General features: G+C 42.8%; 1 protein-coding gene across 1 annotated transcript in view; it reads left to right on the top strand.

The window, feature by feature from the left end:
* The first annotated feature begins 5,588 nt into the window (after window positions 1-5,588).
* TMEM50B (transmembrane protein 50B) overlaps window positions 5,589-14,806 on the top strand; it is a 35,161-nt gene continuing 25,943 nt past the window's right edge. Inside the window, exon 1 of the mRNA XM_012657409.1 lies at window positions 5,589-5,761. The gene's annotated coding sequence lies outside the window, so the exon portion shown is untranslated. The remainder of the gene's footprint in view (window positions 5,762-14,806) is intronic.

Below are 14,806 nucleotides of genomic sequence, written 5' to 3' on the forward strand. Positions count from 1 at the left end.
TTGCTCAGGCTGGTCTCGAACTCCTGAGCTCAAACAATCCGCCCGCCTCGGCCTCCCAGAGAGCTAGGATTACAGGCGTGAGCCACCGCGCCCGGCCTCATATTAACTCTTTTTTAAGAGATCAGGAAACTGAGGCACCAAGAGGTTAAGTGACACCTTGGGTCACACACTAGGCAAGAGGTAAAGGTGGGATCTGAACCCAGGTCATTTGTGGTTGGCTTGATTCCAGTTCCCTGTTCTTAACTAACACTACCCTATGCTGTTGGCGGGTAGGGGACCTGAACAGATCACATTAATGACAGCCTCTGGAGTGGAGATTCAAAAACTACATTCACTGAGGTTCCTGGGGCCACCTTGGATTCAGTGTTTTCTAGTTCGGCTATCATTCTTGTCCTTGATTTTCCAGGAGATTCCTGACGGCCCTATTATCAATGAGCTGAGGCTGTGTGATGTCGTGGAAAGGAATGGGCGTTGGAGCCAGGGAGATTTTAATTCAGATCCAGATTGTTTTTTGTTTTTTACTTTTTCAGACAGACTCTCATGCTGTTGCCCAGACTGGAGTGCAGTGGTATGATCATAGCTCACTGTAAACTCCAGTTCCTGGGCTCAAGCATAGGTCTAGGTTTTGCCACTCACTGGCTGTGCAACCTCCCTGAACTTCAGTGTTTCCATCTGTCCAATGGGTACAATCAGACCCAACATGCAAGATTGCTGTATTCCTTAGAGATGATGAATGTGAAACGCTGGTTGCAGGCAGGGTGGGGTCCTGACTGGTAAATCAGTATTTCTCAGCAGAGATGTTACTGTTGTCCAGAGGACATTTTGGAAATTTGTGGGGGACTCTTTAGTTGACACAACGATTGGAGAGGCACTACTGTCAGACATTCTATTTAGCTGACTTGCACCAGTACATTGTGGTGGCTGGCATCCATTTGATTGGTTGGTAAGTCCATGCCATCCTAGCTGTATATTTTGAACATCACCCCTGACCACAGGCATTTAGGAAGTGGGGCCAGGGATGCTAGGAGTTTTGCAATGTGCAAGGTAGTCAACCACAATGAGAAATTGTTCTATATCCTGCCCAACTTACAGATGTCCCACCAAACATTTATGTGGTGAAAAACCTGCTTATAATCATCCAAACCTAGAACAAAATTATATTTTATATTTACATACAACATACCTGCATGATTTTAAATACACTAATATTTTCACAAATATGACTACTCTGAAAATTTGTGAGAAAATTTTATTTCCTTGGAAATTGTACCAAGAGTTGTATCCCATTTCAGAAAAACACTACTGATGGCACCACAGCTTATGGTATTTGAGTTACTAGCATTACATACCAATTAAAGTTTGCATTTGTAGTGTTCAATGCAGATAGTACCAGAGGAGACTAGAGATCCCTTTTAATTTAGAACTAAATATTACTAAATTAGGGATATGGTATCCAGCCTCCAAGATGACCCTCAATGATTACCACCCTCTGATATTTATGTTTTTGTGTAGTGCCCTCTCATATTGTATCAGGGTTAGCCTTTGTGACCAATAGAATATAGAAGAAATGATGGCATGTCACTTCTGAGAGGAGAAGCTTCTTTCTCTATCTCCCTCTCTCTCTCTCTAATCACTCACTCTGGGTGAAGCCAGTTGCCATGTCTTGAGGCAGCCCTGTGGAGAGGGCCATGCGGCAAGGAACTGAGGCCTCTAGCCAACAGCCATGTGAATGAGCTTTACTGGAAGCAGAGCCTCCAGCCCCAGTCAAACCTTCGGATGACTGTAGCCCTAGGTGACAGCTTGACGACAAGCTTGTGAGAAACCCTGAACTAGAACAGCCCACCTAAGCTGCTCTCAGACTCCTTACCCTTAGAAACTGTGTGAGCTAATGTTTGGTGTTTTAAGTTGCTAAGTTTTGGGATAATTTGGGATAATACAATACAACAATAGATGATGAATATAGTAGACATACATGAAACTTAGTGATTGCATTAATTTCATCAATATACCTTGTTTTAAAAATATTTAATATGTACCACCTTCCTAATAAATGGATAATCTATATTGTAAAAATTACATGTTGAAATGATTTGTTAATTTTGGAGTCACCTATTGTGTTTCCATCTTACCTTATACTGTCCCTAGAGCCTTCCATATAACTTCTCTATGACTTTGCATATTACTGTACCTTTTTCTGACACATCCTCTGTTCCCTATTACCCATCGAAGAATTTGTCTCCATTTTAAACACTAGTTTCTGAATGTAGCCCTGACATGAAATATTTGTGATATTTTATCACCACCTTTTCCGGTATCATAACATAGATGTTTATTTGAACATGAAACATGAAAAGGCCTGACTCATTCATGGAAGTATCATACTCCTCATTTTCTCTCTATGTATCTCTATTTAACTGAAGTTGTGTCCCCCTTTTCTATCATATACAAACAGGTCTGCCGTGTCATTCCTATTCTAAAACTAGGTTTCTGCCTGTATCTCAGCACTTTCATTTTTCCTGTACTTCTTGATTAAAACTTCTGATTTCTTACTCCCCTAAATCCAAACTTATTCAATTTAAGAAGATGCAAGCATCTATTTCATTATGTCCTCTAGTGTAATCCTACCTGATCATTTACATGTTAAAACATGATTAAAATTGTATATTATTTCTTAGCTATTTTTCTTACATTATGGTTAGGATATTTGACTGATATTTTAAAAATTATATGCGCGGGCAGTTTACATTTTCCAGGAATTCTATTTGAAGATAATTAAGGGGCATTATAAGAGAGTTACAAAAAGGGAATTGACATTAGGCCTCAGAGAGTTGAATAATCCTTTGTCCCAGTGGTTTTGGTAACTAAGCCTAAATCAATAATTTCCTGGTATTTAGCTAGGTTCAGGGACTGGTTCATGCGTAATCTAGTCAGGGGAAAGCTCTTTACTGGATTTGACCATGGAAGGCTTTAGATCCAACAACTTCTGGCAACCAGAAGGGGAGCCAGCCTGAGGAAGAAATAGTCCTGTGGACAACACAGTGGAGATAAAACATGAAATGGCATCAGTGAACCTGTGGGTCATGCTGCCTCGAAGGCCACTATCTCAGTCCATTTGGTCTACTGTAACACAATACCATAAACTGGGTAGCTTATAAACAACAGAAATTTATTTCTCACAATATTGGAGGCTGAGAAGTCCAAGATCAAGGTGCTGGCAAATTCAGTATTTGGTGTGCACCCACTTCCTAGTTCATAGATAGCCACCTTTTTACTGTAACCTTACATGGTGAAAAGGAAGAGGATCTCTCTGGGGCATTTTTTATTAGGGTGCTTAGCCCATTCATGAGAGTATCATCTTCATGACCTAATCACCTCCCAAAGGCCCCACCTCCTAATACTATCACCTTGGGGATAGGATTTTAACATATGAATTTTGGGGAGACATGAGCGTAGACTATAACGTCCACCATACTTCTGATCTTTCAATTCTATGAGGCACAGAATCCTCACTATTTAAACCAGTTTGAGACTGGTTTTCCTGTTACTTATAACTGAAAGAAACCAACTGATAAATGTATCCACTGTCTTCAAAGTCTAGATTGCAGAAATTAATGTTTCTTCTTCTGCTGGAGTCAAATTATCTTCCATGCTTTGGTTTCTTGTTTTTTAGGCTGATTTGCAATTTTACCAAAGACTTACATTAGTACATTTGAAATTCTGACAGTGAAATGTTCACATCAACTTAATCCCAATATCTTTCAAGTATTTTTGAAAGCATAACTAAATACATGTTTGACTCTCTTTGTGGAATAGGGGTTTATAGAGTGAGAGAAGCAAATTGTGCTATGGTTTGAATGTGTCCCTCAAAAGTTCATATGTTAGAAACATAATTACCATTGTAACAATGTTGAGAGGTGGGACCTTTAAGAGATAATTAGGTCTTGAGGGCTCCATCCTCATGAATGGATTAATGCTGTTTTTGTGGAAGTGGGTTAGTTATCTCAGGAATGGGCTCCTGATAAAAAAAGATAAGTTCAGGCTGATTTTCTCTGTCTTATATGCTTGCTGGCTTTTCCATCTGTCTTGCCTTCTACCATGGGATAACGCTACACAAAAGTCCTTGCCAGCTGTCAGCATCATGCTCTTGGACTTCCCAGCCTCTAAAACTGTGAGCCAAATACATTCGTACTGATTATAAATTATCCAGTCTGTGGTATTCTGTTATGGCAGCAGAAAACGGATTAAGACAAGCTGCATTAGCGTAAGTCCTCACTCACTTCTGGAAACGCAACTCAAAGCATGTGCATCCCAATGGCACGGAACAGTATTACATTCCTTCATATATCGAAGTAAACATTTTCTTAATACAGATATTCTTCTGTATTAAAGCTTCAAAAAATCCTGGGGAATCTTAAAATGCTTAGTACTTTAAAAAGAGATGAGATTTAAGACTATGGTAGAAACTTCTAGTTATTCCCCAATATCCATTCTTTCTTCCTTCTTTGTACTGAAACCCCATTTTCCAGCCTTATTTGCAGTTCAGTGTAGTCAGGTGACTAAGTTTTTACCAGCAGAATGAAAACAGAAATGGTGCATGCAACCTTCAAGAAAGGTTCTTAAAAAGAGGGGAGTGTTCCCTTGTGTCTTCTCTTCTGTTGGTTGGAATGCAGGCATAATGGCATATTTCACAAGTAATTTATTCAACAAATATTTATTGAGCACCTAGATCCCAGCACATGTATAATAAGCTCTATAGGAATAACATTTTCTAGGATGGCATTTTGTGATAATTCCATGACCAAACTTTTTACTCATTATACCTCAGATAAAATGTTTTTTAGATTCCCTTTGATAACACCTCAACTACTTTCCCCCAAAGAACTACATGGTTATAGGTATTTCTGTAGGAAATTTAGACAGGGCTTCTTCTAAAGGCTGTGGAAGTCATGCTGAAAATTCAGGAGGCTGAAACAGACCTACTGTAAGTAAGTATAAAATCTGGGTGGATAGATGGGAAAAGCATTAGGGCAGAGTAGTTGTGCTGGTAACTTTGAGTAAACAGTTTAAGCTGGGTAGCCTTGGACGAGTGACTTCACCTTTCTGGGGCTCCATTTCTGAATGGAGGGCAAAAAGGTGCCTCTAAAGACCTTCAGATCCCGAGACCGCCCTACTGCGGGCAGCTCGCGGACTCCGCTGATTGGCCTACCCCCGAAGGGAGACCCTGTGCCAGGATCTCAGCGGTGCGGCACTTGAAATCCACGTTGAGAAACGCAGCAGTGCGAGCCTGGTAGCGGCCACCCACCAGAAGCGGACAGAAGGGGCCTGGTCTACTCTGCTGCGAACCGTAAGTTCCTAGGTCGGGGCCGCAGCTCCGCGAGGACAGCACAGCCGCGGCGTCCCCACCCAGCCCACCGACGTCCCGCCCTGCCCCTCGGAGCCCCGCCCCGTCCCCGGCCGGCCACTTGCTGCACGCCGATTGGTCGCCATGGAGCTCTCTGCGCCGCGCCGCACCCCGCCAACGCCTTCGCCCCGCCCCCTCGCGCCCCGCCCCGCCCCCGGCAGGCCGCTTGCCGCTCGCCGATTGGTTGCTGCGGTGCGCACGGCGCCTCGCCCCGCCCTACCGGCCCCGTAGCCTCGCGCCCGGCGACTGCCGCCGGCTCCCGGGACTGAGGAGGAGCCCGAGGACGCCGGCCCTGCTGTGGCGCGGCCGCCCCCTCCCTGCGCGCGCGCCCCGAGCCGGCGTGGGCGTCGGAGGAAGCGGGTGAGTGCTGTCAGCGGGTCCTCCGCGCCAGGGGACTCCGGGGGGCTCGCGCCCGCCGCCCGCGCGTGTGGAGGCTCCCTCGTCGGGCCCGGCCGGGCCTGCGAGGTGCCGTGGCGCCGCCCAGCCGGTTCTACTCTGCGCCCCGCGCCGGCCGCAGAGTCGGGCCGCGGAGCACCCGTCGGCCTGCGGGGCGAGGCCTCCGCCGCCCCCTCGGCCCCAGCCCGCGTCCCCGCGGGCCGACCGCGGCCGTGACCCCACTCAGCCCGGCGGGCTGCTCCGCCGCCTTGTCTCGCTGTCAGGTTGCTTTACTGGACGGCCTGGAAAGGTCCAATCTCGTGCCCGTCAGCCTCTCAGGGCGACTGGGAGGGGAGAGAACGACCTGCGGGACGCTGTGCGGCGGCCGCGACGCCCTGCTAAGGCCCGAACGAGTGTCCAGGGGCGACTCGGTCCCTTCTTCGCCCTTTCGGTTTGCTCGGAACCATTGCTAGGAATCTGTCAGTGTCTTGTGGACTTTTCTGACTCCATCCCAACCAGAGTCAAGTACAGAGAGGTGGGGAGGGGAAGGGGAAGAGGAACAAAATTCTTTTGAGAATTAATCAAGTGTCCTTTTTAGATAAGTAGCAACAGAGAATTGTCAGTGTAGCAATGGTAGTCGTGGGTAAGACCATTTTGGTTTTTAATTGGTAAGTGGGAAGGTGCTTAAATCTGAAAGGTGAATGAATATATGTCCTTTTAAAACCAAAGCAGTGAGGTGGACTGTGCCGGGTTGCACCACTCTGCTAGTGCTGGGTGGGAGGAGGGGGCGCGGGAATTGAAGCCTCGGATTGGAGTGAATGTGTGTAATCAGCATTATCGATCTCAAAAGACCCGAATTTCTCTTTTCCGAGTGTCTCCACCTCATCTGTTAAACTCTCCACGCTACTTGTACTGTGAATCCTTATCTTGATACTCTCTTACTCCCAGGCTTCTCACCTTTCTCCTTCATCATTTTCAGTCTCTTACTTATCATCTTTTAAACCTGCATAAGTTTCAAACGTAGAGCAAACGTTAAACATTTTTACTGAGAATGGCGTTGCAAGACTGTTCCTTTTTAAAATGAAAACCAAAAGTTATCTCGAATATTGGTGCCGAAGGAAAAGCAGGTTTAGAGCAAGGTGAGGATGTATATTTCTTCTTCCAGAAACACTCTTCCCCCACTCCCATTTCTCTTCCTCTGCCAACTAGGATTAGAGCCACCTTAACTGGCTAGTCTTTTCTGAATTCGCTTCTGGGGGCCAAGGTAAAGAATTAGCTTATTTGCCTTTTTAATTTTTTTTTTTTTTTTTGACACAGGGTCATTCTCTGTTGCCCGTGCTAAAGTGTAGTGGCATCATCATAGCTCACCACAGCCTGGAACTCCTGGGCTCAAGCGATCCTCCTGCCTCAGCCTCCCCTGCGATTATAGGTGCACACCACCACACCCGACTAATTTTTCCATTTTTCATAGAGTCCGGCTCTTGCTGTGTTGCTCAGGCCGGTCTTGTACTCCTGGCCTCAAATGATCCTCCTGCCTTGGCTTCCCAAAGTGCTGGAATTACAGGTGTGAGCCACTGGGCTGGCCAGTTTTTTTTATTTGCTAAAAAAATTTTATTTATTTGTTTATTTTAGAGCTAGGGTCTTGCTCTGTTGCTCAGGCTGGAGTGCAGAGGTGGGATTCACAGCTCACTGCAACCTCCACTCCTGGGCTCTAGCCCACTCCTGCCTCTAGCCTCCTGAATAGCTGGGACTAACTGGCACACAGCACCACTGCCCAGCTAATTAAAATTTTTTTTTTTTTTTTGGTAGAGACAGGAGTCTCTCTGTGTTGCTGAGACTGGTCTTGAATTCCTGGGCTCAGGGAATCCTCCTGCCTTGGCCCCCCAAAGTGCTGGGATTACAGGTGCCATGGCCTGTAAGCCATTGGGTTGCCTTTTTAAATGATGAAAGTAACATTCAGGTTAAAAAAAAAAATAAACATTACGGAAGAATATCAAGTAAGAAATTCAGACAGCACAGAAGTATGTCAAGTGAAAACTTAGAATTCCATGTTTCTTCTCTCTTCACCCTTTACCTTCGCAATTCCACTCCCCAGGGGAGGAATCATAACCATAATATTGTTCAGCAACTGACAATAATATAAGGACACATATCAGTACATATGGAGCTACCTCATTTAAAAATACTGCATAGTATACCATTATTTGGATGTACCCTAATATATTCTTTTGGTTCCTTATTGATGGACATTTTGGTTGTTTCTGGGTTTTAGCCATTAAAAGCTTTTCTGTATGAAAATCCTTTTGGCATTGTAGGATAAGTTTCAGGTAAATAATTTAAACAGATTATTGCACTTCAGTGTAGTTTTATTTGATGAAGAATCTTTTTTACAATTTAAGATTTTATGATTTAAAGGCAGTAGCTAAATCTATTTGAATTAAATGCATTTCTTAGAATCCATGTGTTCTTTTATATTTAGAGACTGGATCAAAGAAAATTTTGAGGACTGTGTTAAGTAATGATGAACTTATTTATTTGTTTAGAGACAGAGTCTCACTCTGTTGCCTTGGCTAGAATGCCATGGCATCAGCCTAGCTCACAGCAACCTCAAACTCCTGGGCTCAAGTAATCCTTCTGTCTCAGCCTCCCCAGTAGCTGGCACTACAGGCATGCGCCACCATGCCCAGCTAATTTTTTCTATATATTTTTAGTTGTCCAGCGAATTTCTACTTTTTTTTTTTTTTTAGTAGAGATGGGGTCTCGCTCTTGCTCAGGCTGGTCTCCCAGAGTGCTAGGATTACAGGCGTGATCCACCGCACCCGGCCAGTAATGGAGAGTTTATTAACCTTGTTACTACTTAGTGGTGTTGACCTTGAGATTATATTACCTCATTAATTGGGTTGGCAGAAATGATTAGAGAGGGCCTTCAGGAAGAGAAAATGTGAGGAGACATATTTTGTGTAAGTACCATCCTGCGGTAATCCCTTTGAGTGTATCCAACAGTAACAGAAATGCTTGTTCTTTTTAAAAATTTCTTTTGTTGCAAAATGTATCTCAGGTACAAAAAAACTGTATGTAACATAAATATGATTTAAAGAATACTATTGCAGTGATCATTATTTTATCAACCACCAGATTAAGAAACAAAAGGCAGGGCATGGTGGCTCATGCCTGGTAATTCTAGCACTCTGGGAGGCCAAAGCGGGAGGATTGATTGAGGTCAGGAGTTCCAGACCAGCCTGAGCAAGAGCGAGACCCCATTTCTACTAAAAATAGAAAATATTAGCTGGGCGCGGTGTCACGTGCCTGTAGTCCCAGCTCCTCAGGAGGCTAAGGCAGAAGGATTGCTTGAACCCAGGAGTTTGAGGTTGCTGTGAGCTAGGCTGATGCCATGGCACTCTAGCCTGGGCGACAAAGCAAGATTCTGTCTCCAAAAAAAAAAAAAAAGAAAATATTTGTATTTTTCTTCCAGAGATAGCCTCCATCCTGCTTTTTGTGCTAATCTTTCTCTAGCTTTTAAAAATAAGCTTTACACATGTATACATAAATTCACATACATGTGTTTATACATATTTACATATATGTGTATAAATATGCACATACTGCTATATCCTGACCTAAACAATATATTTCATTCAAACTATTGAATGAATAGTGTTAAAAACAAAATTCTTATACAAATATTATAGATAGGGGGTCTGTTTCAAAGTTTTATTTAACTGTTATTGAGAGTAACACAAAGAGCTGGTTTTTAGAGGATTTAAGGAATGGTTATATTTAGTTTGTAGAGAAAGGAATGTCTTAGTATTGCTAAGCTAGATATAATCAGTTAATGTTCCACAAGGCAACAAAATCATAATACCTTTGGGATTAATTTTCTCTACCAGGCTATAAAATCATATACCTCATTAATTTCTGCAGTTAAACTCAAACCTTACAGGACTATAAACTATCCGAGTCTTTATTAATAGTGGATTGTTCATTAAATAGACTATGATAATGCAGTTTTATCCCTCAGAGCACAGATAACGTTCAGACAGGCTTATTAGAAAATGCCAGAGCTTTCTAAATTTGAGATTGAAATATTGTTTCATAATTGTAAGCTCAAACTTGAGTGTGTAAGGAAAGGACAGTATTGTCACTATGAAGTGAAGGCTTTTAGGATGAGCTGAACAGAATGGCTTCAGCTTCCCTGACTGTTTTCTAGGGCCCTTTCTGAGGAAGTCAATGGGCAGTGTTACGAGTGAGTCCTAGGAAATGGGTTCATCTCAGTCCGGGTATATGGAGGGTTCTCGCATTGACCAAGTACTGGAAGGACAGCAGAAATAGGATCAGAGGGAGTGGGCTGCTCTGCATTTCCTGCTTAGCTCACCATGGCCTACCTACAGCTAACAGGGTAGGTCAAAGCAGAACCTCTCTGTGCGGGAAGGGAATGTCCTCTGCTGATGCAAGCTGTAGGGCTTGTAGGAGAGCAGAAACTACATCAGCATATGTTCAAGATCAAGCCATTGAGTGCAGATAGGAATCTGGGCCAGGTTCCTAAAGCATTCGGTCCTCAGGTTAAAAAGCTGCTATAGCAGCTGGGACGTTATTTCCTGAGTTACACTGCTTCAGTCTGGTCTGGTTATCCTCTGCTTCTGGGGCACAGCTGGATTCGCTTTAGCTTTCCTATGTTGGATCTTTCCTATATCCTGTATTCTCTTTTATTGATTTATTCTCTCTGGTGAAGCTCAAACTCCAGCAGCTTCTTGACAAGAAGAGTTACATTTTTTTTTTTTTACTTTTTTTTTTTTTTTAGACTAGTCAAGTGCAGTAATGAGGAGGGGGTAAAGTAGTAGAACAAGGAGTTCAATTTGTAACTGACTGCGAACAATCAAGTGAGATAACTCACTACTTTCGGAGCAGCCGACATTTTTTTTGGAGAACTTGCATGTCTGCATATGTTTTGATTCTGTCTTCATACTTGATTGATATTTTGGCTGGTAATACACTTTTAGTTGGAAATAATTTTCCTTCAGAGTTTCGAAGTTATTCTATTGTCATCTTGCTTTCAGTTTTGCTGTTGGGAATTCTGAGTTACCATGATTCCTAATCCTTTGTTTGTGACCTGTGTCTGTATATGTTTTTTTTTTCTGTCTGTGAATTTAGAGAATCTACACTTTGACCTCAGTGTTTTGAAATTTAAAATGGTATATGGTGTGCTGGCATGTGCCTGTAGTCCCAGCTACTTGGGAGGCTGAGGCAGGAGGATCACTTTAGTCCAGGAGTTTGAGGTTGCAGTGAGCTGTGATGAGGCCACTGTACTCCAGTGTGGGTGACAGCAAGACCCTGTCTCTAAAATAAAATAAAATGATGTATGCGTCTATTTTCATCCATTAGATTAAGTATTCCGCGGGCTCCTTAAATCTGGAAATATAAGAACTTTTATTCTGGGGAAATTTTCTTGAAATATTCTCATTCACTCTGCCTCTGCCACACTGGTCTCCATGTTGTTCCTTGAATGCCTAGGCACTGCCTTACGGCCTTTGCCCTGCCTGTTCTCTGTCAGACCTTGATATGGCTAATGATCTTGATATGGCTAATGATCTTGATGTGGCTAATGATCTTGATATGGCTAATCCCTCCCTACCTTCATGTCTTTGCTTAGGTGGCATATTCTCTTTTATTTATTTATTTTGGTTTTTTTGAGACAAAGTCTCACTTTATTGCCTGGCTGAGTGCCGTGGCGTCAGCCTAGCTCACAGCAACCTGAAATTCCTGGGCTCAAGCGATCCTCCTGCCTCAGCTTCCTGAGTAGCTGGGAATACAGGCGCGTGCCACCATGCCCGGCTAATTTTTCCTATTTTTAGTAGAGACAGGGTCTTACTCTTGCTCAGGCTGGTCTCAAACTCCTGAGCTCAAGCAATCCTCCCGCCTCGGCCTCCCGGAGTGCTAGGATTACAGGTGTGAGCGACTGCACTCGGCCGTCACGTGTCATATTCTCCCATCCAAGTCCTAACCGGGCTGACCCTGCTTAGCTTCCGAGGTCAGGTGGGATCAGGTGCGTTCAGGGCAGCATGCCATAGACACGTGTCATATTCTCAATGGGGCCCACCTTGACCACCAGTTTGACATCTCAGCTGGCCCCACTATCACCTATACACCCATGCCCCCTTACTCTGCTCTGTTTTTTTGTCCCCTTGGCACTTAATCACCTTCTCACATGTTATATGATTTACTTATTTTGTTATGTTATTGTCTCTTTCTCTTGTACTCCATGAAAGCTCCACATAGTGCTTTTTATCCGTTCATAGATATGTCTTAAATGTCTGGAACAGTGCCTAGCATGTAGTAGGCACTCTAAGTAAATGTTGAGTGAATAAATGAATGAAGGGAAAGCTGATATTTGAGTTGAAAACTGACAACTAAGCTGATATCTGACATATGAGTGGGAGTTCATTAGGTGAGAAATAATGAGAAACCACTATGACTAAAGGAAACCGACAGGAGGAAATTTGTTATAATAGGAAGGACTGAGACACTTTATAGAGTTTTGTCTTTATCTTAAATACGAAGGCAATTAAATGTTTTAAGCAGGAGGGAGATAGCAGATTTGTGCTTTTTTATTAAATCATTCCAGCTATGGTGTGGAGAACATAGTGATGGGGCAGGAGTGGATGTGGCTAAATCAGTTGGGAAGCTACTGTAATGGGACAGTAGTGGTGGAGATGGAGAGAAGTTAGACAAGAGATATTTGGGAGGCATAATCAGATGATGGATTGGATGGGAGCTGTAAGAGAAAAGTAGCAAGGATGACACTTGGGTTTCTGGCTTATATAACTGGATGAATGGTGATTCATTTATTATAGGGAATCCTGGAACAGGATGGGGTTTGAAGTGGGAGATCATGAACTTGGGTTTGGACATGTTGATTTTAAGGTGACTTTGAGATGGGATGCCAAGCAGGTGCTTGGATGTAGGGATCTTGGACTGGACATATAAATTTGTGAATAAACTTCATACAGAAGCAGTGGAGGGGAGGATTCACCAAATAATCCACATTTTGAATGATTAAAAGTTAATAAGGACATTACTGAGGGAAGTTACACAGTTACATTAATACAATTTAAGTCTCTTTAAAAATCTGTGTTCCTTGGGAGGCCGAGGTAGGCGGATCATTTGAGCTCAGGAGTTCGAGACCAGCCTGAGCAAGAGCGAGACCCCATCTCTACTAAAAATAGAAAGAAATTATCTGGACAACTAAAAATATATAGAAAAAATTAGCTGGGTGTGGTGGCGCATGCCTGTAGTCCCAGCTACTCGGGAGGCTGAGACAGAAGGATCGCTTGAGCCCAGGAGTGTGAGGTTGCTGTGAGCTAGGCTGATGCCACGGCACTCACTCTAGCCAGGGCAACAGAGTGAGACTCTGTCTCAAAAAAAAAAAAAAAAAAAATCTATGTTCCCTATCCTTTCTTTGATTTTAGATTTAAATCTTTTACCAATATTGGTGGTACTTTCATTCTCATTATATGTGATTTACAATTCAGAAGGCAAGTAAGCATTCCCTGAGATTATATATGTAAAATGTCTTTTCCAAAAGTACTTAGATCTCTGAATAATTTATGTTGTTGGATTTTAAGGCCTATAAAACATTCACACTGTGAGTGCCTAGACACCAGGTTTATAGCTAACTCAGGTAGAAAACTGTATTCTCCAGAGTTCTTTGGCAAGGTTTGAAACAGCAGTAAGAATCAAGGTCATGGTAGATGTCAGTGGACTGCTTTCTTCTATTTCCAAATGATCACAGTGTTCCTCTAAATTGAGGCTATTTATCTTCTTATTCTTGTTCTTCTTGCTTTCTTCACCACAGGCAGTGGAACAAACAATAACTTTCTCCCCATGAAATGTAAAATGGAAGAAGTGCTGTGAAACTATGTATGATGATGGGTAGCGATATAGTGTAATGGTTATGAGCATGGAGTTTGGAATCAGATCTGAACTTCAGTGGGAAGCCTGGTTTTCCTCCTTGCTATCTGTGTGACCATAGCAAGTTAACTATTCTCTGAATCTTTTCGATAATATGGGGATAATAATAGTAACTACCTTAGCATGTTTGTGAAGATTGAGTGGAATAGTCCCTGTAAAGAGAATTTTTCTGAGGATTGGATGGAGTAGTCTGTAAAAAGCCTAGCATCTATAAGCACCCTATAACTAATAGTAGTAGTGGTAGTAATAGCGGGAAAGATGTAGAGTCTATTTTTGTTTCATTTAAATCAACTTCTTTTGCTTTGGCCATGTAGACCTGATTAATCTACTGATTTTTTGTAATAGATTTTTTAATGATACAAATTGTAATTTAATTTTAAAAAGTGTTAATTGATTTCTGTGCTGTCACATAAATCCCCTGATGATGAAGGATAAGTGTTATTAATGTTTATTTTCCCCATAGTGCCTTGCTCGTAGGAGACTTTATGTAAATATCCAGAACACGCTCTCTGGGAGTTAGGTGTTGATCAAATACCATAATGTGTGTGTGTAATGCCAGGCATGCAGTAATCCAGGGAAGACAGGAAATGAGTGGGAGAAGAACACTGATTCGATACTCAGTCCTCTTTCGTATTTTCTCCGTGTGATTTCTTAGCTGCCCCCATGACTCCAGTTACTACTTAATTATTGAGAGCCTCTAATCTGTGTCTCTGTCTTATACTACTCTTTAAGATTTTAGCTGTCCCATGTACATCTCCACCTGAATGTTCTTCAGTCATATCAAAGACATTATACCCAAACTAACTCCCCTCTCCCATTCTCCCTTTTAGCAGTCCCTGTTTAGATTAATGTTCTCTTACCTGCCACTGGGCACACAACCAAGAAGCCTGATAATCATTCTTAGCTCTTTCCTGCCTATTGCTAATACCTCTTTAATATTTCTTAAATTAAAATCCTTTTCTTAGGCCCGGCGCGGTGGCTCACGCCTGTAATCCTAGCTCTCTGGGAGGCCGAGGCGGGCGGATTGTTTGAGCTCAGGAGTTCGAAACCAGCCTGAGCAAGAGC

The sequence above is a fragment of the Propithecus coquereli genome, unplaced genomic scaffold, assembly GCF_000956105.1.
Source record: "Propithecus coquereli isolate 6110/MARCELLA unplaced genomic scaffold, Pcoq_1.0 Scaffold54, whole genome shotgun sequence".
NCBI classification, from domain to species: domain Eukaryota; kingdom Metazoa; phylum Chordata; class Mammalia; order Primates; family Indriidae; genus Propithecus; species Propithecus coquereli.